The following is a 27,429-nucleotide window of genomic DNA, read 5'->3' on the forward strand; positions in this document are numbered from 1 at the left end:
ACTCGGGATCTGAGCAGCATCTGCGACCTACACCCAGCTCACGGCAACGCCGGATCCTTAACCCACTGAGCAAGGCCAGGGATCAAACCAGCAACCTCATGGTTCCTAGTCGGATTCGTTAACCACTGAGCCACAACAGGAGCTCCAAGTCGGATTCATTTTTGCTGCGCCACAACAGAAACTCCTGGGATGGGAATTTTTAAAAGCTTTTCATACAGTTGTTCATGGAGGTTTGGAGAATAATTCCCAGGAAACAAGGACAGTAAAAAAAAAAAAAAAAAAAAAAAAAAAAGGGAAAAAGAAACAGAGAGGTGGACTTGAAGGAGAAAGTCCTACACTGGAGGAAGAGAGGATGAGGGGAGAAAGGGCGAGAAATGCAGACAATGGACACCAGTTAACTGCACAGCTAGTAAATGGCAGAGCTGGGATCTGAACCCAGGTCTTTCTACTTTTTTTTTTTTTTTTTTCATTTTAGGGCCACACTGGTGGCATATGGAAGTTCCCAGGCTAGGGATGGAATTGGAGCTGCAGCTGCCAGCCACAGCAACACCCAATCCTAGCTGCATCTGATACCTATGCTGCAGCTCCAGCAATGCCAGATCCTCAACCTACTAAGTGAGGCCAGGGATCAAACATGAATTTTCACTGATGCTCTGACAGGTTCTTAACCTGAGGAGCCACACAGGGAACTCCAAGAACCCAGGTCTTTCTAATTCCATTGTCTATAGACATCAAAGGAGAATGAGAAGGAACTAGGAAAAATTCTAAAGGAACCACAAGTGCTTTAAAAGATCTTCCTCGGAGTTCCCGTCGTGGCGCAGTGGTTAACGTATCCGACTAGGAACCATGAGGTTGCGGGTTCGGTCCCTGCCCTTGCTCAGTGGGTTAACGATCTGGCGTTGCCGTGAGCTCTGGTGTAGGTTGCAGATGTGGCTCGGATCCTGCGTTGCTGTGGCTCTGGCGTAGGCCGGTGGCTACAACTCCGATTCAACCCCTAGCCTGGGAACCTCCATATGCCGCGGGAGCAGCCCAAGAAATAGCAACAACAACAACAACAACAAAAAGACAAAAAAAAAAAAAGATCTTCCTCATGAAATGCAAGATTTCAGAAAATCCAAGGTATTCATGATCAAGGGGATAGGGGAAATTGGGACAAACCAGACAGATCAATTTGTAATAATAAAAAAAATACTTGCTGGAGTGGAGTTCCCGTCATGGCACAGCAGAAACGAATCTGACAAGGAACCATGAGATTGCAGGTTCGATCCCTGGCCTTGCTCAGTGGGTTAAGAATCTGGCACTGCCATGAGCTGTGGTGTAGCTCATAGATGCAGCTCAGATTCTGCGTTGCTGGGCCTGTGGTGTAGGCCGGCAGCTGAAGCTCCAATTTGACCTCTAGCCTGGGAACCTCCATATGCCGAAGGTGCAGCCCCAAAAAGCAAAAAAACAAAAAACAAAAAAACTTGCTGAAATCAGTACAGAGTAAAAACATATATTTGTAATGAAACTAATAGTAAGTACCACAGAACCTATAAAATGTGTAGATGAAATAAACCCACAGATCAAGAACACAGGGTACTAATGGCAGCTGCTGTGCACAGCACACCTTCTAAGGGTTGAGTCTGTTACATGGAACATGTCTTCGAATCACTGCTTCCATTCTGCAATGTAGGTCTTGTTCCCATTTCAAAGAGGGGACAAACTGAGACTCAGAGAGGTTAAGGACCCTGTACTGTAAATAAGGCTATTTCAGCTGTATGTGGCTGACATCTCTTCTGATTGGTCATCATATGCCATGACAGGTAAGCAATTTTTTTTTATCATCTATCCTGCTTGAAAATTAAAGAGAAAATGTCAGACAGGGAAGATGGCCCACAAAGGCATGACTAGGAGCAAGAAGAGGAGTCTTTGCAGGAAAATAAATGAGATCCGCGCAGAGTGAGGTTAACTGATTAAAGTCATAACTTCCCTTACTTGAGGAGCTGTCATCACCTTTGGAGGCTTAGGCAGGAAATTCATCCTGAAATCTCATCCTGAAATTCATAAAATCTGCCTTCCAAGCCCTGTGAGCTCAGCCCCCTAAGACTAGTGTTCCCTTTCTTGGTGAGCATTTTCTCATTTTCACTTCTCCCAGCAGCTTGCAAACCAGATTCCCAGAGCAATGTCCTCTCTCCTCTCCTCTCTGGGAGATGAAACTGCCAGTAGGATAAATCAGCAAGTTTCCAGATGCTCTGCATTTCGGTAAATGACGTTTCCGTCCACTACACAGGCTTTGAAGTCTCTCAGTACTGGGTCGTGACCTTCCAGGTCACCACGCAGAGAGGCAAAGCCGGGGTAGACTGCCTCTATATTACTGTCATTCCTTCCCTCTTTGATCTCCAGCCAAAGTTCTTTCAATTTGCGTCCCTCCTCTCGGGTGTGCAGAACTCCAGTCATACCTCTGCTTCCCCTCTGACTGGCTTTATTTCCAGTGAACATGGTTAATTCTCTATAAGCCATATATTCAACCCCAGGAAAGTGCCGTTACTCTCACAATTGAATTTATCTCCTTGTACCAATACTTCAGGCACGTTTTGTTAGCCACTTTGGTCTACACTCAGATAGCAGAGGCCCTAATTTTATTCCAATCCTCCCACTCATTATTTTCTGCAGCAAACCCTCTCTATTTTATGCCTGATGTCATCAAAAAGTAACTAATTTCAGGGTGGTTTGTATTTTGTGTGTGTGTGTGTGTGTGTGTGCTTTTTAGGGCCACGCCCATGGCATGTGGAGGTTCCCAGGCTAGGGGTGGAATCGGAGTTGCAGCTTCTGGCCTACGCCACAGCCACAGCAATGCCAGATCTGAGTCGCGTCTGCACCTACACCACAGCTCATGGCAATGCTGGATTCTTAACCCACTGAGCCAGGGCAGGGATCGAACCTGCTTCCTTATGGACACTAGTCGGTTTCATTACCACTGAGTCACAACAGGAACGCCAATCAAGGTTTTCTTCTAGGAAGTGTCTCCTCTAATTCACTTCCATTTTTAATGTAAAGAGGCATTCATTTAATCAATCAATAAATATTTTTTGCCATCTACTATGTGCTAGGCAGTAAAGTAGAGGGGGTCCTAAGGGTCCCTTAATGAATAAAACTATTGATCAGAAAAGTTCTGCTTCTGATACTGTCAGAAAAGGTGGTCTCACCTTTTCACATATAACTGTTGTGAACTCTACACAACACACACACACACACACACACATACACATAACCTATTTGTCCAACCACACTGACACAAATTGAAGGGGAGTCAACACTTGAAAGAAAGAAATTCATATTAAGCAAATTTTGTGTTTTTGTAGCTTTTACCCAAGGGCAGGCCTTGTACATGGTGAATACAACTTGGACGAAAACCTTTGCTCTTACTGTTTTAGGAAGTAAAGGACAGAGTTCAGGTAACTACAGATGGAAAATAAGAACATCCCAGAAAAGAGTCACAGATGGTAGCCCCAAATGCTAAGTATAAATTCTGTCCAAATCTCTCTGAATGATGCATGTGCAGGGCAGGTTCCAAGCAACCCAACTAAGGCTAAGAGAACTGAAGAAAGATTTCATCTGCTGCCTACCCAGGGGAAAGTGAATTTAAAGTTTGGTCAAGTTAACTGATTTTTTAAAAAATCATTACTGTTCCGAGGAACCTGATAGGATTAAGAGTTTCTTCAAGCCTTGTTCACAATGTTCAAGATGTAACCTAAAATTACTAGAAAAAGTGTTTTAAATCATACAGAAAAATGTGACTCAAACTCAAGAGAAAAAATAATCAGTAGAGATCTACCCCAAAAAGACCCAGATGTTGAAGTTAACAGACATGGATTTTAAAGCAGCTATTACATGTTTGCTCAAGGGTATAAAGGAAAATATGCTTGTAATAAATGAATGAATAGGAAATATCAGCCACAACACAGAAACTACAAAGAGAAGTGAAACTATTAATCAGGTCCAATAAATCCACACCAAAACACCTTCCTCCTCCTCTGCATCTATTTGAGTTGGGCTTTTCACTAGAGATAGTTACATAGTTCTAGTATGTACTTCGATGACTTCTTTTTTTTTTTTTTTGAGCACCTTCCAAGTTCCAGGTCTTGGGGAAGCTTTGGGGAGTAGATTTACAACATAAAATCTTAAACTCTAATCTCAAAGACTAGATATTTTCATCTGAAAACATCTATACGACTACTAATTACTTCTCGTGTCCTCCTCCTCTTTCAGATCTTAAATGGGAAGAAAAGATTGAAGTCTTGCCATAGGCTCTTTCCAACTTCCAAATCACTCTTGATGGAACCATTTGTCCCACATAAAGCACACAGGAATGAGGAGAAGCCTGTCAGGTTTAATACACCTCTACATGTTCCTTTCACAGCAAAAGCATCCTCCTCTGGGTGATTAGACAGATCAAGTCTATAAAAAACTCTGGGTACAGACGTCAAAGAGCATCAGTGGAGAGGGACCTGCCATTATAACATCTCTTTATACAGTTCCCTTAATGGGTGTTGCTTTTTCAAAACCTGTTAGGCAAGAGGTTCTCAAACTTAGCGAATGGTAGAATCATCCGGCAATCCTGGGAACTTACATTAAGATGAAGAGCAAGACTATCAGAGTGGCCAATTTTTTTTAGGGACAGAAAATACCAACACTTGGCAAGCATTCTTATAAACCAAGTGGGAATATAAATTGGTACAGCCACTTTTAAAGACTGCTTTGAAAAAAAAAAACTGCTCAAGCAATATCTTCTAAAGCTGAACATATGATGCCCTATAATCCAGCAATTTCATTCCTAGGAATACACCCAACAGAAGTTTCTACATACATTCTCCAAAAGGCATTTACAAGAACTTTAATAGCACTGTTTGTAAAAACCCCAAAGTATAAACTACCCAAGATGCCCACCAACAGTAGTTTGGAAAAAAATTTATAGTCTACTCACATAATGGAACATAGTACAGCAATGCAGATGAGCAATATACAGTTAGACTTGACAGTCTGGAGCTCTCACAATGTTAATCAGAATAAGGCAAACACAAAAGCGCATACTACATGATTCCATCTGGGTAAAATTCAAAAACAGGCAAAATGAATCTATGTTGTTATCCATCAGAAGAGTGGTTTTGGGGTGGGGGTGACTGGGAAGGGACATTAAAAAGCGCTTCTGGAGTGCTGATAATATTCTGTTTTTTGAGCAGGATATGACTAACCTGGGCATGTTCAATCTGTGAAAAATTCATTCACTTAGGATAAGTATAATTATCTGTATTTGTTTTACCTTAATAAACCATTAACATTTTAAAAAAAATAGTGGAGTTCCCTTGTGTGTAGCAGGTTAAGGATCCAGAGATGTCCCTGCAACTGCCCAGCCACTGCTGTGGCACGGGTTCGATCTCTGCCCTGGGAACTTCCACATGCCATGGGTGCAGGCAAAAAAAAAAAAAAAATTAAAAAGACTGCCGATTCCTGGGTCCCACCTCTACAGATTCTAGTTTAATTGGTCTGGGGTGCAGCCAGACATTGACATTCTTAAAAGTTCCCCTGGTAGGTCTAATGTGCATCCAAGAATCACTGTGTTAGAACTTGGCAACCCTTTTTACTATTTCTTGGAGCAGAAAGTGCTGCTGCTTCTCCAGAAAGTCTCAAGCAGGATGCTTTCTGTAGAACGCTAATAGTTCCAGAGGAGGTTAAGAGGTGTTATATGGGAAAAGGTTTCCATGGTGAAATAAATAATTTTTAAATTTTTAATTATTAACTTTTATTGAACACTTAATACATTCCTAGAGCTAAACTAATTGCTTTACCTAGCTATCTCGTTTAATCCCACAACAAGCCTCTGGGAAAGGTACTAATTTTACAGAAGAGTAAAGTAAGCTCGATAGGGTTAAGTAATTGCCCAAGGTCACACAGCCATGGGATTAAGATTCAAATCCCCATTGGCCTTGACACTGAAGCCCATGCTCTGAACCACTGCCCTGATCTGCCTCTCCAGGCCAACACTTGACTGCAGGACTTAGCAGAGCCTTCACTAGGCTAACAGGAGCTGTGAGTTGCCAAAACAGGAATGTGGAAGATGGCATTTCCCAATTTGGTCTTCTTGCCTCTATCTCTTAACCTTCCACCCCACAATCCACACTACTGGCAGAGTTTTCATTCTGTAACCAAGTCCAATCCTGAAGTTCCCTTGTAAGGAAGCATGTAATGCCTCCCCATTGCCCATAAACTCAAGTCAAAACTCCTCAGCCTCACAGTCCAAACCATCCAGTATCTGGCCTTGAAATTGTCAGCTTCATCTCTGGCCATCCTAACCTCCTTCCCCACCTAACCCATGAGGCAATTCGATTTTCCAGCTACACTAAACTGGACTGATGGATTTATACCCCTGCAATGGTGCCCACCATTTGCTAAGACTCTGCTATGTGTCAGGTACTACACACAAATTAACTTTAACCCCTGCAATGAGCCTTTAAAAAATAGGGCTTATTATCCCCAGTAGATAGATTAGAAGGCTCATCTTGACATGCCCCAAGTCACAACTAATAAGCGGCAGAACTAGGATCTGAACAGAGATTTCGATTTCTCCAGTACAGAGGCCATGGGGTTTTCACTCCACCACACCTACCTCCTGACCCTCACACATGCTGTTCCATGGGGTGGCAGTGCCCTTCTTCCTCTCCTCCTGGCAAGCTCTTCCTTGTTCTTTGAGAGCTAGTGCAAGTGCTGTGATGCTAATATCTATCATCTCTTAAGTGCTTTCCAGGCACCCTGCTCGCACTTGACTTGCCTCATCTCATTTACACAGTGTCGTCTCCATGCTCCTTTTATTCCCTCTGAATTGCTTTCTATCTGCCTTGTGCCAAATGGGTTTCTTTCTCCTCTCTAGTTCCAAGGCATTTGACCACATCTCTGCTGTGCTCCACACACTCCGTAGTAATTGTTAGTTTCAGTCTGTCGCTTCCATGGACTAAATGCTCTCGAAAGACAAGAGCTATCAGTGATTCACCTTTACACCCCACCCTGGAGTCTCCCAGCATGCGGTAGGTATTCAATACCTGAAGGAGAATAGACAGGAGGGTGGGAGACCAAGAGACTGAAATTCACTGAGATTATTCCATCAGTTCTATCACAGGAGGTGGTCCTCCGGCTTAGAACCAGAGCTGTAGCATCAAGCCAGACAAAACAGACCTGGCTTTTGGGGAGAGATGATGGATACTGGGGGCCAGACCCAGGATGTACCTTACCTGACCCCTGCTTTGCTATCCACGCAAGGATGAGTTAGGACGGCCTCTGACTCCATGGCTCTTTGCAACTCTACATGCTTTGCCATTGGCTCTATAGATCCTGGCTTAGAAAGCTTGCTGTAAAATGATGATTGGTTTCATTCCGCAGCTCTGTTTTAGATATTCTCAGCTGCTCCTTGCCTGGTCTTGTTCTCAAATATCCCAAGTGAAGAAAGAGCCATCCAAGCAGGGGGCCCAAAGACAACGTATGGCTAAGGCATGGCTCCCCACAGGTGGGAAGACCAGGTGGTCGTCCCCCTTTCTAAAAGGCTTTATTCTTTTTGAATAGGAGGCCCTCTTACAAGACAGAGACATCTCTGAGGCTCAGTCACCGAACGCCCATTCTGAGCATCCAGTCTACAATGGGCACTGTTCAGAGCACACCTCCTCGTAACCGCTGAGGTAACCATCGATTCATGCCACCCACGTCCCACCTCTGTGAGCTCCAAGGCTGTGGATTTTAAAGTCAGCCTTCTTTTCCATTGCTCTCGCTCTTTGTGGACTAACATGCATATTTGCCCAGGTAGGAGTAATCGGCAACCAGCACCAGCTGCAAACTCAGCTGTGTTTCTACACAGCCTCCCTCAAGCAAACCTCATTAGTAAACATGGAAACCACCAAAAAGACGATTTCAAAATTACTTATCCCTTCCTAGCTGCCCGCCTCTTCTGCTGCCTCCACTGGGGGTAATCTGCATGATTTTTCTGCTTCTAAAAAGTCTTTTTCTTTTCTCTCTTTTTTTTTTGAGGATTTCAAGGAACCCCCCTCCCACTGGGATATAGAGTACACTGTATTTTACAAATTCGTTTGTGACATTCATGAAGAGTTTTCCAAACAAAATGTAACTTACGCATTTCCCTAACACAGCATGTTCTTATTTTATTTTATTTATCTACGGGTAGGCTTCCTTCAGGAGACAGGGACCCACCCATCCAAGTGCAGGAACTGGATTAATTTAATTCTATATCTCTCATTCCAAGCCTAAGCCAGGTAAAATGTAGTTCTTGAATATTTAACAATCTCTATGTAGCCACGGTCCAAGGAGCCATCAGATCTGAAGTACTGCTGAACCTGATTCAGACACATTCTATTGTATTGCTATCTGGCAAAAATTAAAATTATTTAATACTTAGTGTTGGAGAAGGGCCTGGGGAAAGAGGCATTCACACTCACAATTGAGAGAACAGAAATTGGTTTGGCCTCTTAGGAGGACAATTTGGCAATGCCTTCATTCAAACAGCAGGGGATTCTCCCTACAGATAAAATCGTACCGGTGTACAAAGACACGTGCGGTATAAGCAAGTTTGTTATAGCATCTTCATGTGTAATAGGGAAGAAAAAACTGCAAATAATCTTCATGTCAGCTAGGGACTAGAACACAAATTATGGTAAATTTCTACCACAATTTTACTGGAACACCATGTAGCCTTTAGGACTGAGGTATATCTGTATGTGCTGACATATGCTAAGATAAATTAGCTGAAAAAGGAAGTTTCGGTAGAGTGTTGTATAGAAGTGTTAAAAAGAAAAAAGGGATAGACTTGAAAATGAGTGTGAATCTGTATATATGCATAAGAAATTTATGGAAAGACATAAAATGTTCAGGGATTTTTTTCTGGGGGAAAAAGAAATAAACGGCTGTGGATGACAACTGGGGAAAGTTCCCTTTCCATTTTCCACATTTCTGTACTGTTTGAATTTTAATAAGTTTGCCTTGTTTTTACAATTAAAAAGCATAAAATACAGTAATAAGAAGACAAAAGCTTGATTTCATATGTTAAAAAAAAAAAGGAAACAAATGAAATTCCAGAGAAATTCTTCCCTATTTCTTTATAAGGCAACAGGCAAAGACTCTAAGGCAAGGTTTGCTCTCTGCTCAGTCCATGGGGGGGTGGGGGTGGGGGGCAGGGATGACTGCAGAGTTCCAGAAAGGAATCTGGGGACAGGGAAAGTCACTGAGAAGAGCCAGGATCCCTGAAGAAAATAAGTGTGAGAATGTGTGTCCTTTACTGGCTCCTGGATGACAGGAAATAAAGTCAGTTCTGACTGAAACTCTGAAACATTCTGGGAGCCAAGAAATTCTGAGAACTCACCGGGCTGGTATGGATACGGGCACCAAGAAGCAAAGGCTAGGAGTGCCTCGGTGAATAACAGACATAAGCAACCTGGGGGAAAAAAAATGACAGACCCAGCACCCCCAAACCGAAGTGACACAGAGCTCTGCTCACCTATGCCCTCCTCTCTGAAGCTATGACTCCCAGGGGCTGAATTTTCTGACATTAATGTAATAATAATTGTTGATATATATCAAGTGCATGCTAAATAAATAGTTAATTATATCATCTCATACTCTTTTTTTTTTTTTTTTGGCCATGCCCTTGGCATGCGGGAGTTCTCAGGCCAGGGATCAAACCTGAGCTATAGCAATGACAACTCCAGATCTTCAACCCACGAGGCCACCAGGGAACTCCCATCTCATACTATTATTATTCCTATTTGACACGTGGGGAAAATTGAGGCTCACTGAAGTCAGCAAATAACTTCTCAAAGCTATAGTAAGTAGTAGAGGCAGGGATCAAACTCGGGTGTGATTCCAGAGCCAGCCAAGGTCACTGCTAGCCTTTCCTCCACCTGGGGAAGAGCTAGAGAAAGGCACTTGCTCAGGGCAAGGACGGTCTCTGAAGTGCAACAGCATTTTTGTCCAAAGTCAGAGGGCATGACTTTAAGTGCAAGGACTCGGGAACTAGATGTCCTAGATTCAAATCCTGACTCCACCACTTACTGGGGGTGTGACCTGGGGCAAGTCATTGATAATCTCTGTGCCTCACTTTCCCCAGGAGTAAAATCAGAGTCGTGGTAAGGCCATCTCTTGGAGCTGCTAGGGGGACTAAAAGTTAAATACTGCTTGGCTCATAGAAAGCACCAAATGTTAACGATTATTATTAAGAAAAAAAAAAAAAGAAAAAGATGCCCATCTTTCCAGGCAGATGCAGCCCTGCAGGGTGCAGAACCTGGCAAGCGGAGCAGACAAGATTTCCGCCCCTCCCTCTGCCTGGTGGCCCCTCCCTCCTCCGGGTGCCACCAGGCAGCACATGAGTCTACAACCTTACACCAGTCCTGCTGAGCAGTTAACTTCCACGTGCTGCCAGCTCTTTCTCTCGGCTTCCCCTCCACCAGGCTGGCTGTGAATCAGAATCAGCTGGCACACTTTTTAAAAATACAGACTCCCGGGGCCCCACCTTGGCCGGTTCTGACGCAGGTAGGCTGGGCTAGGGCCCAGCCATCTGTATGTTTAACAAGCCCCAGGTGACCAGGTGACCCGGGAACAGTGTGTCCCTGAACACATGTTTCTGGAAGCACTAGAAGCCTCTCCCACCTGTTCTGGCTGTTTCCATGGGTCCTTGGGAGCAAGCAGCCTTTCCTTCATGCTCGGTCCCAGGCCTAGGCAGGCAGAGAAGGGGCGCAGGAAGTCTGTTCCCCTGCAAACCAGCCCACAGAGCAGATGGCTGTGAGAACAGGCATCGCAGGCTGAATTTGCTGTCGTGCTTGAGTGGGTGACACGAGGGACCTCTTACCTGTAGACTTTGGGGTCCCCAGGCCCTTGCTACTCAAAATACTGTTCACAGAGCAGCAGGACGGTTCCTCCAGGGAGCTTGTTATAGATGCAGATGCTCAGGCCCCCTGACCCACTGAATCAGATTCTGCATTTTGCAAAAACTCCAAGATGATCTGTGAGCAAGTCTGAGGCACAGGCCTGAGGTCTCTCTCCACCCTGATCGGAAAAATCTCTAACCAATGTGCACCTCTAAACTGTCTAAACCCACCTTGGGGGGGGGGGGTCAATCTTTTCCTTCAAACTTCCAGAGAGCCCCGGAGAAACAGCCTGGGCCTTTCGGTAGCCCAGATCCATGCTCAGCAGCCAGGCCGGCGCTCACGGTGAACCTCGGCTTTAATGAATTATTTATTTCAAAGTCTACATAAAAATAACCCTTCCCAATGCATTGAGAATGAGACAACAACTCTGGCCTCTATAAATCCAGGGCGTACGACATTCCCTTCTTTTGTATAGAGCCGTGACCCCTACTTCCCTGGCCAAAGCCATCCAAAGACATCTAATGCCCAAAGAAAACAAGCCACGTCTTCCTGTTGGCCAAGCGTCAAGTTATCGGGCAGATTTCACACTGGAGCTTGACCTCATTAATCCAGGGCCTATCACATTGCTGTAAATGTCAGTGGAAAAATAGCCATTCAGTAGGTTTCCTTCATTCCACCAGAAAGGGAAAAAACAGGAAGCTGACAGCAGCTGCGCCCCAGCCTGGCAAATCCCAAGGGCCCGGCTGACAGGCGTTCCTTGTGAGCACCTACATGCCCTTGGCCCCAGCCCGCTTGTCCAGTTAAAGGTGGGTCCCGTATCTATATAAGCAAATGCAGCAGTGATCGTAGCAATAATTCGGGCCCCCAAGCACCCGTCCAGGCAAGAAAATTGCTTGGTCTGAATTTCTTTGGCCTGCACTACTAGTTGGCTGTTCATCATTCAGGTCCATCTGAATCTCGTCTGCCCATTCAAACGTCCTGCACGCCAAACCTCTGGGACTCCAAGGGACATAAGGCCATCCAAGTCCTCATTCATCCCTTTAATGCATATTGATTGTCTCCTGTGTGCCGGCCACTGTGCTGGGCAACCGGGGACACAGGGCTGAATGAATCAGACACAGTCACTAATCTCAGAGGCTGCACGCCCAGGGTAAGCTTTCTCAAGCTCGGCAAGATCGGCCCCTGGGATGGAACAATTTTTTGTCGTGGGGGGGTACTGCCCTGGGCACTGCAGGACATCTTGTAGCCTTCCTTGCCTCTCCCCACTAGAGGCCAGTAGCTCCCCTCCCCCTCTGCACGTCCCCACTGGTGACAATCAAAAAATGTCTCCTGACATGGCCAAATGTCCCTTCGGGGGCCAAATTGCCCCTACTTGGGAACCACTGGCCTAGTGGGGGAGACAGAGTAAAAGAATAATGACCACAGATAGCTCTATAATCACAATTATAGTAAGTACCAGGGAGGAAAATTTTGTGCACATTACACTGATATTATCTACGATGTTGGAGCCAATTTTATGTATGATTATAAATCCTTATGACAACTCTGAATTACATTCATATATATGATCTATATCTCCAGGTGAAAAGATTGAGCCTCAAGGAAGCGAAGTAATTGACGGAAGCCCAAAAGCCAGTGAAAGGCAGAGGCAGGATTTGAACCCTGGCCCTGAACTTTCCCTCCCCTGGAAAAGGAAATCCGAGCCTTTGTTTCTCAGAGTCTTCTGTAAACAGGTAGGGTGTGTGGTCACGTGACACTCTGCCCGGCCATTCTAAAAGACGCATTCCTTCCTGGGGTCACCGTGGAGCTCAGTCACCACCTGCTGTATCAATCAAGCTGCAAACTGCCTGCGTCAAGGCACATTTGTGGGACACTAGCAGGCCGAGGAAGGCCCCCTGAGTTCTGAAACATCCAAGAACAGCTCCCATCACCAAGCACCTGAACACAGGCCCTTCCCAAAAATTAGGGCCGGGAGAGAATGGGGCAGTCCCTAGGTACCCGGAGTACAGCCCACTGTGACCCGTCCCCAGGCATCCAGGGATACACGGGGAAAGAAGCCAGACGTCCTGCAGTCAGCGTTAGGTATTTACCAAGAACATGAGTGAGGGGATGCATGCAGCACAGAGCAACTTTAGACCCCCAGGTGTGAGTTCCTGCCACTTATGAGCCACATGCCTTTTAGCAAATTGTTCCACCTCTGTGCTCAGTTTCCCCTCCTGTGCAATGGGTGAATGAATCTACTTCAGTATGTTGATATGAGGACTCGGTGGCAATGCAAGCAAAGACCTTGGGCATTGATCAGCATCCAGAAAAGCACTTGGTACAATATTATGGTCAATTAGGGAGCCAGATAGTGGCGCTTCCTCCACCTACATCCCCTTCCTACAAATGAGAAACTGAGTCCCAGGAAGAGAGAAACAGGTGCAGGAGTAGCCAAAGCATCTCAGGAGGAAGGAGGGGACCTCTGTGCTTTCCGGGTAGAAGGAAGAGTAAGGGGGACAGTTCACACATTGGCCAATGTGCACAGACCAGCCCGTCCTTGCCCACAGAAGTTAACCCTAGACTGCAATCAGAGAATGCTTCATACGCTGCAAGGTGCCTGCATCAGGTGAATGAGCATTTAATCATCCAGGACCCCTTGGAAGGACGGTCTCTGCCTCGCTTGCTGGCCTAGCCTCCTGCCCCTGCCTCTGTCACACCCTCTGGTTATGGCACTCCAGCTGTAACTCCTGCCCACTGCTCTCCAAGACATGGAGCACTTTTTAAGCCTCTGTGACTTTGCACAAGCTGTTCTCTCCGCTTGGGCTGCCCACCCCCCTGTTACCCGCCACCTGCAGAACTGTCTCTGAAGTGCTCAAATGTGCTCCCACAGCAAAATTTACCCACCTGTTATTGGTCACCGCAGACTAATAATAATAGCAGCTAACATTTGCAAGCACTGATTAATCTCTAGAAGGCTCTGAGCTGAGGTTTTTACCCACGTGGCCTCACTTTTCTCCTCACATCACCACCCTAGAGGTGCCAACTTCCAGGTGGCAGATTCAGGAATGAAACCTGAGTTCGTTAGCTGAGCCCACCTGTTCACCCATGCCTCTGCTCTTCAATCCTCTTCCTGCCAGTGAAGCTGTGTCCTCACTGTCACAGAGTCCTCACTATTGACTTCTGTTCATAGAGCGAGGAACCTGAGAGCGGCCTTATTCATCTTGAAATCCCTTGCTAAGCACAAAGTCTAGAATGGCGTAAACATCTGTTGAGTGAGTCAACAAATCCTGAAAAATGGCAGCCAGATGAGAAAGGCTAAATGACAGACTTCCTGGGGACAGGCCCACCCATGCTGGACTTGATTTCCCAGAAGTCACCCTCTGAGCATCCCTCCCACCAGGCTGAGGGGCTTTCCCTGTCCAGAAAGCTAGAGGCAGAAGAGGTCTGACTTCCCCCGCCGGGCGGGGGCGGCGGGGGGACCTTTGAGAGCCCAGAGCAGAGGAGGAGGTGGTGGTGATGGTGACGAGAACCATTTCCTGCATTCCTGCCGGTACCAGGTGCCATACTAAGCACTTTCTATGCATCGTGGGCTCACAGAATCCTCCCAACCCCACAGAGCAGGCAGTACTATTACTTCCATTTTACAGATGTGAAAACCAGGAGTCAGAGAGAGTAAACAATTTACCTAGCTTTTAAGCAGAAAGCTACAATGCAAGCTAGACAAATTGGCTCTATTGGTTTTCAAACTGTGGCTTTCTGTAGGAGGCAGGCTTGTCCAAGACCTTCATAAACCCCAGTTTCTAAGTGGTACTCAGGATATACCTGGGATAAAAGAAGGTCATCCTAGCCTCTGCTGGAAGAATGCCACTTGGGACCTACTTATGGACCAAGTGCTTCAAGTCCTGGGTGCAGGTGGCATGAGGGTGGGGTGGCTAGATTGGAAGAGGGTCAAGGTTGGGAGAGGGGTCAAGGTTGGGTGAGGGTCCAAACGCAGGACAGGAATCCAGGTATGTGCCTTCTGTGACCTACAAAACCAAGCTGGCTGCAGCCTCTGTTGATTGGAGAAAGTTGACTCTGGGTATGGAACTAGTTTTGAGAAGAACCTGGGTCCCTAGTTTCTGAAGAATCCAAATAGGCTCTGTAGGTCATTGTTTTGGGGGAAAATCCATCTTCCTGCGTCGGCTAAGAGGAGCCATGTGGCTCAGGCTTCTGAGCATACTTAACAGCTGGATTCGAATTTAACCTCCACTCCAGTGTCAATTACCAAAAAAGAAGGAAGTCTGAGCATGTGCTGGGCGTTGCCTGCCACGTCCCTCATACCTGGGGAGATTCAGAGAGCACAAGGATGCAAGGAGCCCCAGCACACAGCCGGCTGATGAATGGTGCAGCAGATGGAGACCAAAAGAGGGGTAGGAAGGATCAGTTGGTCTTCCTGAAGAAAGACCTTTCAGAGGCTGGGAAAAGCTGGGACCAAGAGAGGGGTCAGGAAGTTTCCAGGGAGGGGGGAGTCCTCTTAGATAGACTCCAGGTGGCAGGAACGAACAAAGTTGAAGGTCCAAAGCGACTTGGGTGACATCTCGCCTCCAACACCCTGGGGCAGGTGGGAGATGAGGGGCTGGAGTTGTGTGGGAAGGCCCTGGGAGCAGGCTGAGAGCTGAAAGCACTCACTGGCGCCCACCAGCCGCCTGCAAGCTGCCTCTTTATGACAGAGCTGAGGGAGGAAGATGTGGAAACTCCCCCAGCCCCTGCAGAACCACCCACCAGGGCTCCGCTTCTGCTCCTGCCTAACGAGAGACACGCCCCACTCCAAACCATTTTGAAAGGCGCCGCTATCAACCTCGGAGCGTTCCCGCTGCCGAGCCGCGCTGCACCCAGCCCCGCACACGGTCCTCTCCCCATCCTCCTACGGCCTGATCAGCCCCATTTCCTAGAGGCAACTGAAGCTGCTCCGAGGCCGAGTGTCTTACCCCGGGGCAGAAAGCTAGTCACTGGCTGAGCTAAGAAGCTTTATTACCAGGCTAGGAGGAGGCCTCCCAGATAGAGGGTTTTTCTCCGGTGCTCCACCAGCCACAGGAAATGGCAGGGCCCACAGACAAGTACCCCCGGGCCGAGGCGGCTAACGGAGAGCCCTGCGGGCAAGGGCGCCAGGCACCTCGGGGCCCCGGGCGCACCACAGAGGGCGATTCAGAGGCGGCACCTGGAGTCCAAGGCCGCCGGGAGCTGGTGGGCGCTTCTGACAGCGAAAACAGGGGCCCATTATGTGGAATCCAATCACATGGGCGCGCAAGCAGCTCGGCTTTCGGTTCTGAGAAGCGCTTATGCAGCCGCGTCTCCCTCCCTGGGCTCCTGAGATGCCTGGGAGCACCGGGTCTTGGGCTTTGCACGCGGCTCTCCCGGGAGGACCAGATTCAAGGCTGTCTTGGCTCAATTTTCCGCCCGAGGCTGGGAGCTGCCCCATCAGCATCTCCCGCTAAGCCGGTCCGGACCGGAGGAGGAGGAGGGAGGGAGGCAGTCGGCCTCAGGAAAGGAGGCGGGCAGCGAACGCCACCTCCCCCACTCCTGGCTCTCCACTCGGAGCGGTCTGGGTAGCTGAGCCTGGGCGCTGCGGGTGACCTTGGGGAGCCCCCTCTATGCGACCTCTCCCGGGAAGGCGGCACAGTTTCTGCCCATCGTAGGCGCTCGGGGGCGCTCCTCCGGCACGAATCGATGCGCGGGACTCGGGAGGAGAGGAGCGTTCCCGGCGCAGGGGGCCGAGCCGCGGACTCACGGCGGCCCTTTGGAGAGGCCGGGAACAACCACAGGCGGGTCTCCCTGGGGCCGACGGACGCTGTCAGATGGATCCCGCAGGGGCCGGACTGCACGCGGGGGCGCCTGCCCCGGGGACCTTTCCCGCCCGGGCAGAAGCGCTCCCGGCGCCCTGCCCACCGCCTTTGGGGACCAAGTGCCGCCACGCGAGGGGGCGGCGCCGCCGAGCCTGGCCCGAGGCTGGGCGCCGGGGCTGTTTGATGCTAGTTGTGACTCGCGCTGCCTGGCACTGCGCCCCCCGGCAGACGGCGGCGCAAGAGCCCAGAACCCGCCGAGAAACCCCCTGCCCGCCCCAACATCCGGCCACGGCGGCCCCAGCCAACAACGTGCCAATGCGCCTGGTACCTCGGCCTCGTCTCTGGCGCCCTAGACCCTGGAGAACGCCCCCCACCCCAGCCCAACTGCCCTGCCCTGCGCTCCGGGTACCCGCTTTTCCAGTCTGCCCCACCCCCCCACCCCAATTATCTTCTGCTGCCGGCCCTCAGCCAAAGCGCCACTATCACCTCCAGCCAGACCCCCAGAGGCTGCGACCACCTCCCCGCCCGGTCAAGCCGCCGAGCGCAGCGGGTGTAGGCAGCACCCTCCGGGGAACTCACCCGCTCTCCCGAGCCCTGCCCCGGGCGGCTTGCTGCCCTGGCTCGGTCTGTCAGTCCCCGAGCCACCGCTGCCGGTGCGGCGACAGAAGCCTGCCGGGCTCGGCCACCAGCCTCCGCGCCGCCCTTCGGCTCCTCCCCCAAGGCGGGGCCTGAGCTCGCGGGAAGGGGGTGGGCGCGCTCCACTCGACCTGACAGGCGGCAGGGCTCCGGGAAGGGTCCCCGCTTCCCCGGGTGCCCTCCGCACCCTTTGAGCAGCTGGAAATTGAAGGCGAATGAGACGCGACCAGAGTTCAGAGTTTTCCTTTTGGTCTTCCTCCCATCCTCCAACACCACTTTGAAAAAGGGAAGCCCAGGACTGCATTCTTGCTCCCATTTGATGGAAGAGCATACCAAGCCCAGAGAGCAGCACGAAAACCACCCAAGGTCACACAGCATTAGCACCTATCCCGAAGGCCTGTGCAGCTTGAGTCTGAAGGCTTCTTAGGACGTCCAGGAGCCCAACCAGGCCTTGCCCTGGGGACAGATCAGTGGGAGCAGGTCTTCCAGCTGGCGGGGGCCACAGGCGAAAGCCAGATTAGTGGGAGCATGGGGGCCCTGGCCTGCGGCATAGAATCGCATCATTTCCTCTTTCTGGAAGGAGGTGAAGTGGAGGAGGAAGGGAGTGGTGGGACCTCCACTGACTGGGGAGGTGCAGAGTCTAGAAAGGGGCTGCCTCCCTGAGATCTAGTGCTAAAAATACAAGGCAAAACACACCCGGTGGCTTCTGTTGTGGAGTTCAAGCCCCTTTCCTGATCTGAAGGCCCCTGCTCTGAGCACCATTTTTCTTCACAGGACAATGGCCTTAACTATCTGAAAGCTGCTGGTGAGAGGACCCTTCTCTCCACCCCACCCCCAACCCCCTAGGAAGAGGAGCGAAAGTTAACAAACAAAAGGGGGAAAAATCCATCCTCAAACATTCTCTGGAATCCACACCCGCTGAACACTGGCTTTAGAACAATAGAGTTCTCTTCTCCACAAAGGGCCTTGTTTCCTGAGCTTTCTCAGCCTCCAGATTAGAGCCCAAGGCACCCCAAGGCCAGCCAGTGGGGCAAGGAGAAGGTTTATGTTTGTGGGGTTTGGGGGTGACACCTGGTTAATTCAATTCCCAGCAGTCTTGTTGGAGGAACTGTCTTACTCATTATCACACAGCCACGTTTTTCCGAGGCTGACAGCATAAACTGAGTTTTGTGATTTCCTATTTGCTGAGGAAACTCCATAACCCTTCTTGGGGGAGTGAAAACCTCCGGATTGGGTTTATCCCGGTCCCCCAACCTCCCAGTTTCTCTGAAAGCCTCTCCCCAATTTGCCCCCTGGCTTCCTCCCAATTCATTAATAATCCAGTCGTGAATGACACGGTTACAGTAGGAGCAGTTAGAGACTAGAATAGGTGGGGAAGATTTAAAGTGATGTTTAAAATAACCCAAGGGGATCATTGTTCTCTGCAGAATGTTTCCATTGATTTATCCCAAAGAGCTGTAGGCTGAGAGGGCAGGAATCCATCTCTCCGAGGCATGTGGGGAACTTGGAGCCTGCTTTCCTGACAGGCTGCCTGGAGTATGGGCCCAGGCCCCACGCTGTGTGGTGCACTGACACCGCTCACCATGTTTGATATCAAAAGTTCAAGTATATACAGAATCAGGCAGAAGACGCACACTTCCTGATTTCAGAATGTACCTCAAAGCTACAGTAATTAAGACCGTGCAGTAGGGTATAAGGACAGACGTGGATCAATGGAATAAAATTGAGATTCCAGATATAAGCCTTTACTTTTATGACCACTTGATTTTCAACAAGAGTGGCAAGACAATTCAATGGGGAAAGAATAGTCTTTTCAACCAGTGGTGCTGGGACAACTGGATTTCTTTTTTCTTCTTCTTCATTTTTTTTTCTTTTTCTTTTTTTTTGGCTGGCCCACAACACAAGGAGTTCCCAAGCCAGGGATCAGATCCAAGCCACGGTTGTGACCTAAGCTGCAACTGGGGCAAAGCCGCATCCTTTAACTCACTGAGTCGGGCTGGGTATCGAACCTGTATCTTGGTGTTACAGAGACGCTGCTGATCCAGTTGCACCACAGTGGGACCTCCTGGTACCACTGGATTTCTATGTGCAAAAGAACGAGGCTGGACCTCGACCTCACACCATGTATAAAAATTAATTCAAAACAGAAGGCTGGGAGTCCCCATTGTGGCTCAGTGGTAACGAACCAGACTAGCATCCATGAAGATGTGAGTTTGATCCCTGGCCTCACTCAGTGGATGAAGGATCCGGCATTGCCATGAGCTGTGGTATAGGTCAAGGACATGGCTTGGATCCTGCATTGCTGTGGCTGTGGCATAGGCCAGCAGCTGTAGCTTCGATTCGACCCCTAGCCTGGGAACCTCCAGATGCCACAGGTGCAGCCGTGAAATGCAAAAAACACAAGACAAAAGGCAGAAAGCTGAAATGTAAGAGCTAAAATTGTAAAACTCTCAGAAGAAAGCATAGGCATAAGTGGTGATCTCGGATGAAACAGTGGTTTCTTCGATATGGCACCTATAGCACAAGCAACAGAGGAGAAAAGAGACAAGCCATTAAAATTTAAAAATAAACATAAATAAAAAATAAAATAAAAAGTAGACAGTTCATTAAAATTAAAAATGTTTGTGCTTCAAAGGACACCATGAAGAAAGTGAAAAGATAGATGACTGGCCGAACTGTGTGCCCCCCCCAATTTCACAGGCCAGTCCTAACCCTTAGTACCTCAGACTGTAACTGTATTTGGAGATAAGGTCTTTAAAGAGGTGATTAAGTCAAACTAAGATCCTTAGGGTGGGGCCCTGATCCAATACCTAGTGTCTTTATAAGAAAAGGAAGAGACACCAGGAATGTTTGCACAGGGCAAAGACCACATGAGGACAGAGAGAGAAAAGACAGCCATCTATGAGTCCAAGAGCAAGGACTAAAGAGAAACCAAATCTGCAGACACTATGATCTTGGATTTCTAGCCTCTGGAACTGTGAGAAATACATTTCTGTTGTTTAAGCCACCCAGTTTGTGACATTTTGACATGGCAGCCTTAGCAAACAAATAACCCACAGAACCCACTGAGTGGGAGGAAATATTTGCAAAACATATGTCTGATAAGGGACTTTTATCTACAATATATGAAGAACTCTTACATCTCAATAATAAAAAGGCAAATAACAATGTAAACATGAACAAGGAATCAGAATAGACATTTTTCCAAAGAAGATGTAGAAATGGCCAATAAGTACCTGAGAAGATGCTCAACATCATTAGCCTTCAAAGAAACACAAATCAAAATTACAATGAGAGGAGTTCCCACTGTGGCTTAGTGGCAACAAACCTGACTAGTATCCATGAGGACACGGGTTCAATCTCTGGCCTCACTCTGGGTTAAGGATCTGGCATTGCCCGTGAGTTGTGGTGTAGGTCACGGATGCAGCTCATATCTAGCATGGCTGTGGCTTAAGCTGGCAGCTATAGCTCTAATTTGACCCCTAGCCTGGGAACTTCCATATACCATGGGTGTGGCCCTAAAAAAAACAAAACAAAAAAATTACAGTGAGATACAGTTTCTTTTTTCCTTTTTTCTTTTTAAGGCTGTGGCACATGGAAGTTCCTCAGGCTAGGAGTTGAACTGGAGCTGCAGCTGCTAGCTGCCTATGCCACAGCTACAGCTCACGGCAACCCCAGATCCTTTAACCCACTGGGCAAGGCCAGGGATCGAACCTACATCCTCACAGACATTATGTTGGGTTCTTAACCCACTGAGCCACAAGAACTCTGAGATACAATTTCAAACTCACTAGAATAGCTATCATCAAAAAGGTAGTCACAAATGCTGGCAAGGAGGTGGAGAAATTGGAAACTTTGTAGGTTGCTGGCGGAAGTGTAAAATGCTACAGCTGCTTTGGAAAACAGTCTGGCAATTCCTCAAAATGCTAAACATAGAGTTATTGGATGACCCAGCAATTCCACTCCCAGGTATATACCCAAGAGAGTAAAAACATATGTCCACACAAACTGGTTCATAGCAGCATTACTCATAATAGCCAAAACGCGGAGACAACCCAAATGTCCATCAAATGAATAGATATGTAAAATGTAGCATGTCCCATAAAATATTACAATGTGATATTACTGAACAATCGAAAGGAATGAAGTACCAATAAAAGCCACCATGTGAGGGAGTTCCCAGTGTGGCTCAGTGGTTAACAAATCCGACCAGGAACCATGAGGTTGTGGGTTCAGTCCCTGACCTGACCTTGCTCAGTGGGTTAAGGATCCAGCGTTGCCGTGAGCTGTGGTGTAGGCCGGCGGCTACACCTCCAATTGGACCCCTAGCCTGGGAACCTCCATACGCCATGGGTACAGCCCTAGAAAAGGCAAAAAGACAAAAAAAAAAAAGCCACCACATGAAAACATTATGCCAAGTGAAAGAAGCCAGTCACAAAACCACATATGGTATGATTCTATTTCTATGAACTGTCTAGAATAGGCAAATCTGTAGAGACAGAGAATAGATTAGTAGTTGTCTAGAATTGGGAGGGGTTGTTGCAGCAAATGGAGAGTGACAGATAATGGGCACCAATTTTCTCTCTTTAATTTTTGTATAATTGACGTATAACAAGTTTCTCTGTGGGGCAATGAAAATGTACTAAAATTGATTGGAGTGATAGTTACGACTGTGAATATACTAAAAACCATTGAATCATGCACTTTAAATGATGAATTATATGGTATGTGAATTCTCTCTCAATAAAGAATTGAACCCCCCCAAAAAGTCAAACCACACTCTAGTCCTTGAAAGCAACACTGACTGTGTGCTCCAAATATCTCTCTTCTGCCCCAGGCAGGAAAGCCCCTCCTTTTATTTTGAGGCCATTTATAGTCCATTAGACCTCAGGGGACAGTCCAATGCCAGTGAACATTCTAGTAGACTATGGAAAATATTTGAGGACCTGAAAAATAAATGGATTGGCTTCGACATAGGAAATCTGAAACAGTGACATTCACAAATGTGAAATTAAATACCTACATAACTTTGGGTCAATTAATCAACTGCAACTCAAACCAACTCATAGTAACATGTAAATTACAAAGAGAGTAGAATTGGGGTGAATGATCTGGTTGCTATGATGTGAGGCAAGGCCTCCAGAAGGAAGAAGGCCTAGACACTTCTGCGTCTGTGAAAAAAATGAGCTAATTCAGCCTCAAAGGGATTCACTTTAGAAGATTTGCTCCACTAGTTCTTAGTGCCGACTGATGGGCAGATGCTGGGCTGGTTGCATTCATTCATTCAGCAGATAACAGTCCAATGGACAACAGTATGGAGGTTCCTTAAGAAACTAAAAATAGGAGTTCCTGTTGTGGCGCAGTGGAAATGAATCTGACTAGGAACCATGAGGTTGCAGGTTCAATCCCTGGCCTCGTTCTGTGGAGTAAGGATCCAGCATTGCCGTGAGCTGTGGTATAGGTCGCAGACGCAGGCTCAGGTCCTGCGTTGCTGTGGCTGTGGTGTAGGCCAGGAACTACAGCTCCGATTAGCCCCCCAGCCTGGGAACCTCCATATGCCTCTGGTGCAGCCCTAAAAAAGCAAAAAAAAAAAAAAAAAAAGGGAAGAAAAAGAAAAGAAACTAAAAATAGAGTTACCAAAAGATCCAGCAATCCCACTCCTAGGCATATATCCAGAAAATGTGAAAACTCTAACTTGAAAAGATACATGCACCCCAATGTTCATAGCAACTGTTTACAATAGTCAAGACATGGAAACAACCTAAATGTCCATTGATAGATGAATGGATAAAGAAGCTGTAGCACATTTCTACACTGGAATATTACTCAGCCATAAAAACAATCAAATAATGTCATTTGCAACAGCAAGGATGGACCTAGAGATTATTATACAAAGTGAAGTAAGTCAGAGAAAGACAAATAGTATATGACATTTTTATATGGAATTTAAAAAAAAAGATAGAAGTGAGCTTACTTACAAAACAGAAATAGACTGACAGAGAAAACAAACTTATGGTTACCAAAAGGGAAAGGAAGGAGGAGGGATAAATAAGGAGTTTGAGATTAACAGAGGAGTTCCCGTCGTGGCGCAGTGGTTAACAAATCCGACTAGGAACCATCAGGTTTCGGGTTCGGTCCCTGCCCTTGCTCAGTGGGTTAACGATCCGGCGTTGCCGTGAGCTGTGGTGTAGGTTGCAGACGCGGCTCGGATCCCGCGTTGCTGTGGCTCTGGCGTAGGCTGGCGGCTACAGCTCCGATTGGACCCCTAGCCTGGGAACCTCCATATGCAGCGGGAGCGGCCCAAGCAACAGCAACAACAACAACAACTACAACAACAAAAGAAAAAACAAAACAAAAAAAAGAGATTAACAGATATACACGACTAGACGTAAAATAGATAAACAACAAGGACCTACCGTATAGCACAGGGAACGATTTCAATATTTTGTAATAACCTACAATGGAAAAAAAATCAAAAAGTAACATATACATATATAACTGAATCAATTTGCTCTGCACCTAAAAGTAACAGAACCTGCTAAATCAACTCTACTTTAATAAAAACAAAAACAAAAACAGGCATTCCCTGGTAGTTCAGTGGGTTAAGGATCCAGCATTGTCACTATTGTGGCATTGTCACTACTATGGCTTGGGGAACTTCTGCACGCTGCAAATGCAGCCAAACACACACACACATACACACACATACACACACATACACACATGTACATTGTCCAGTGCCTTCCCCAGAGTAATTCTGGATAAGTGGCTGATACTGCTGGTGAAGATGCTGGCTCCAAGCCAGGTCCAACCAACAGATGTGCAGAGGGTGCCCTGTGGGATGACATGAAGATGACCCAGTGGGAAGCTCTGCCATGAACTGGCTGGGCGGTCACTTCCCCTTCCAGAGTGTCGGTTTCCTGGTCTGTAAAACTCCGATTGTACAATACTTGCTTGTCTTTGTGTGAATCTTTTTTCCCATGTCCTCATGCTTTGGGGGGAAGTGACCTTTCTTCGACCTGTTTTGTAAGCGCCCCGAAGAACACGCAGTAGAAGCCTCATAAGTGCGGTGGAGGGAACACCAGATGTTTTTTGGCCGGCAGGTGAGCTCAGCCCTGTATTGCTGTGAGCTTGAGGGGAACTAGGAGCAAGGGAAGCCTGTTTCTTTTTGTGTTTAGGAAGAAGCCTCTTTGCCCAGTGGCTCTCGATTTTGGCAGCACATTGGAATCGCTAAGGAAGCTTTTTAAAAATGCAGATGCACAGTCCCTCTTCCAGGCCATTTGAATCAGATTCTGGAGGTGAGACTCTTACCTTTCAACACACACACAGGCAGACAGGTCACGAAAACTCCCCAGGGAACTGAAAAGGCACTGTCCAGCCAGGCTAAGGATCATTCTTTCAGCCTGCGTTTCTCAAACTTTGGGGAGCACAGAAGCACCCCAGGAAAGGAAAGAAAGAGGATGTTGCACTACTGCTTCCTAGGCCTACCCTTTGCTCCTCTCACTCATTCTCTAGGGTGTAGGGCCTAGGAATATGCATTTGACTGATTCTCGCAAAGGATTTGTTCTAGTCAATGCCTCCCTTTGCCTTGATGGGTACACCCCATCATCCTGTATGTCTTAACTGAACTAGGGTTTCCCAAATTCCCTGAGTAGAAGAGTCACCTGAGGCACTTATTAAAAATACAGATGCCATTTTGCAATCACTCTTTTTTTTTTTTTTGTATTTTTTAGGGCCACACTGGCAGTACATGGAGGTTCCCAGGCTAGGGGTCTAATTGGAGCTACAGCTGCTAGCCTACACCACAACCATGGCAACGCCAGATCTGAGCCGCATCTGCGACCTACACCACTGGATAAGTGGCTGATACTGCTGGTGAAGATGCTGGCAACACCAGATCCTTAACCCACTGAGCGAGGCCAGGGATCGAACCTGCAGCCTCATGTTTCCTAGTGAGAGTCTCTTCTGCTGTGCCACGGCGGGAACTCCACAATCACTCTTATAATCATTGATTGAGGAGGCAAGACCTCAACAGATGCTCACGCCATTGGGTGGAAAGTTGGATAACAGAATTTTCCCATTGTTCCAAAAACCCGATCACTTACTGATGAAAAAGGGGGAAATGTACCTTTACAAGAGAGCCCCACCAGTCTCCACCTTAGCTGGTGATCAAACCCAGCATCACGGAGGGGGGCCGACCTGACCTTGGGTGCCCCCTTGTGATGCAATAAGATGTAGGCGACATCTTCTATGTCATATTCTTGCCAAAAATACTTAACCTGATTTTAATCATGAGGAAAATTTAGACAAATCTAGAATGTGGGACATCCCACAAGCCTAGAATCTCTTTTAAAATGCTAATATTTTTTAAGGTGGGGAGTTATTCTAGATTAAAAGAGATGAAAGGGACATAAAAAATTACATATATATCTTCTATGTATATACATAAAATCTGTGGACTTTGGATCTTGGATTGAAAAAGTAAATAGCTGTAAAAGAAATTGTCTAGACCATTGAGGACTGGACTATTGTTTGTACATTATCTGACATTATCAAATTCATGTTATAGTCTGAGACATGATAATAGTATTGTGATTACAGAGGAAAAGGTGCTTCTCTTATTCTTGGGGGTTGCATGCTCGGGAGAGGCCAAAGGCGGGAGAAAGAAAAGCCTAAATGGGCCAAGATGTTAATAATTGGTGAATCTAGGTGAAGGATATTCAAGGGTTCTTTATACTTTTCTTTTGGGGGGGGGCTGCACCTATGGCATGTGGAATCTCCCAGGCTAGGGGTCAAATCAGAGCTACAGCTGCACGCCTACACCACAGCCACAGCAATGCCAGATCCAAGCTGCATCTGTAACCTATACCACAGCTCATGGAAACGCCAGATCCTTAACCCACTGAGTGAGGCCAGAGATCGAACCTGTGTCCTCACTGATGCTGGTTGGGTTCGTTAACTGCTGAGCCACGACGGGAACTCCCCTTACACTTTTCTTTGGATTTCTTTGCAAGCTGGGTATCTTTCAAAAAAAAAAAAAAATCCAGAGTTCCCATTGTGGCTCAGTGGGTTAAGAACCTGACATAGTCTCTGTGAGGATCTGAGTTCAATCCCTGGACTTGATTAGTGGGTTAAGGGTCCAAGGTAGGTCACAGATGCATTTTGGATCTGGTGTGGCCATGGCAGTGACGCAGGCCTCAGCTGCAGCTCTGATTCAACCCCTAGCCTGGGAACTTCAATATGCTGCAGGTGCAGCCATTAAAAAAAAAAAAAGAATCCAAGTAGCGGGAGGGAATGCAGATTCCTGGGGCCCTCCCTTCAGAGATTCTGGTTCAGCCCAGGATCTGGAGTGAGGCCTAGGATCTGTATTTTTTTAATAATGATTTTTATTTTTCCATTATAGTTGGTTTACAGTGTTCTGTCAGCTTTCTACTGTACAGCAAAGTGACCCAGTCACACATACACATATACATTCTTTTTCTCAGAAAGAGAAAGACAAATACCATATGATAGCACTTATATCTGGAATCTAATATATGGCACAAATAAACCTTTCCACAGAAAAGAAACTCACGGACTTGGAGAACAGACTTGGGATCTGTATTTTTTTAAGGAGGGCTGAAAGGGGTTTTGTCTGGCCCAAGGCTTCACCATCCCAAGAAGTGCCCCCAGCAACCTGTGCCTCTAGCTGCCTTTCAGTTTCTCTGATGCCCTGCTGGGTACTGCCATCTCTTGGCACATCCTGTTCCCTCTGCCTGGCCTACTCTTCCCTCTTTTCTCTGCTTAATCTCCATCCGTCTTTTCAGGTCTCAGCCCATTGTCACTTCCTCAGAGAAGGCTGCCTAGAGGCCACTGAGTCACACCCCCTGGGTTTGGTGCTCACGGCCTCAGGAACCACAGGTGGGATTGAGAACAGAGTTGTGACTGTTGGGTTCACATCTACTTCTCCATCTGACAGTGTCATGAGTGGAACTGTGCCCTTCCCCCGACACCCTCAAATCCATCTATTGTGATCCTACCCTGGCCCCTTACTCCAGGGGGTGTCTTTGCCTTTAAAGAGGTGATGAAGGGGAGATGGGGGCATTGAGTTGGGC

At 47.4% G+C, this 27,429-nt stretch overlaps 1 protein-coding gene across 2 annotated transcripts in view; it reads right to left on the reverse strand.

Annotated features, from left to right (window-relative positions):
- Nucleotides 1–17,396, reverse strand: part of PPP1R16B (protein phosphatase 1 regulatory subunit 16B) — a 111,616-nt gene extending 94,220 nt beyond the window's left edge. Inside the window, exon 1 of one of the 2 annotated variants that reach the window (XM_047771100.1) lies at nucleotides 17,279–17,395. The gene's annotated coding sequence lies outside the window, so the exon portion shown is untranslated. Of the gene's footprint in view, nucleotides 1–17,278 lie in introns of both variants that reach the window. The other variant, XM_047771101.1, reaches the window with a different exon arrangement.
- Between the last annotated feature and the right edge of the window lie 10,033 nt (nucleotides 17,397–27,429).

The sequence above is a fragment of the Phacochoerus africanus genome, chromosome 3 (genome assembly GCF_016906955.1).
Source record: "Phacochoerus africanus isolate WHEZ1 chromosome 3, ROS_Pafr_v1, whole genome shotgun sequence".
NCBI lineage: Eukaryota > Metazoa > Chordata > Mammalia > Artiodactyla > Suidae > Phacochoerus > Phacochoerus africanus.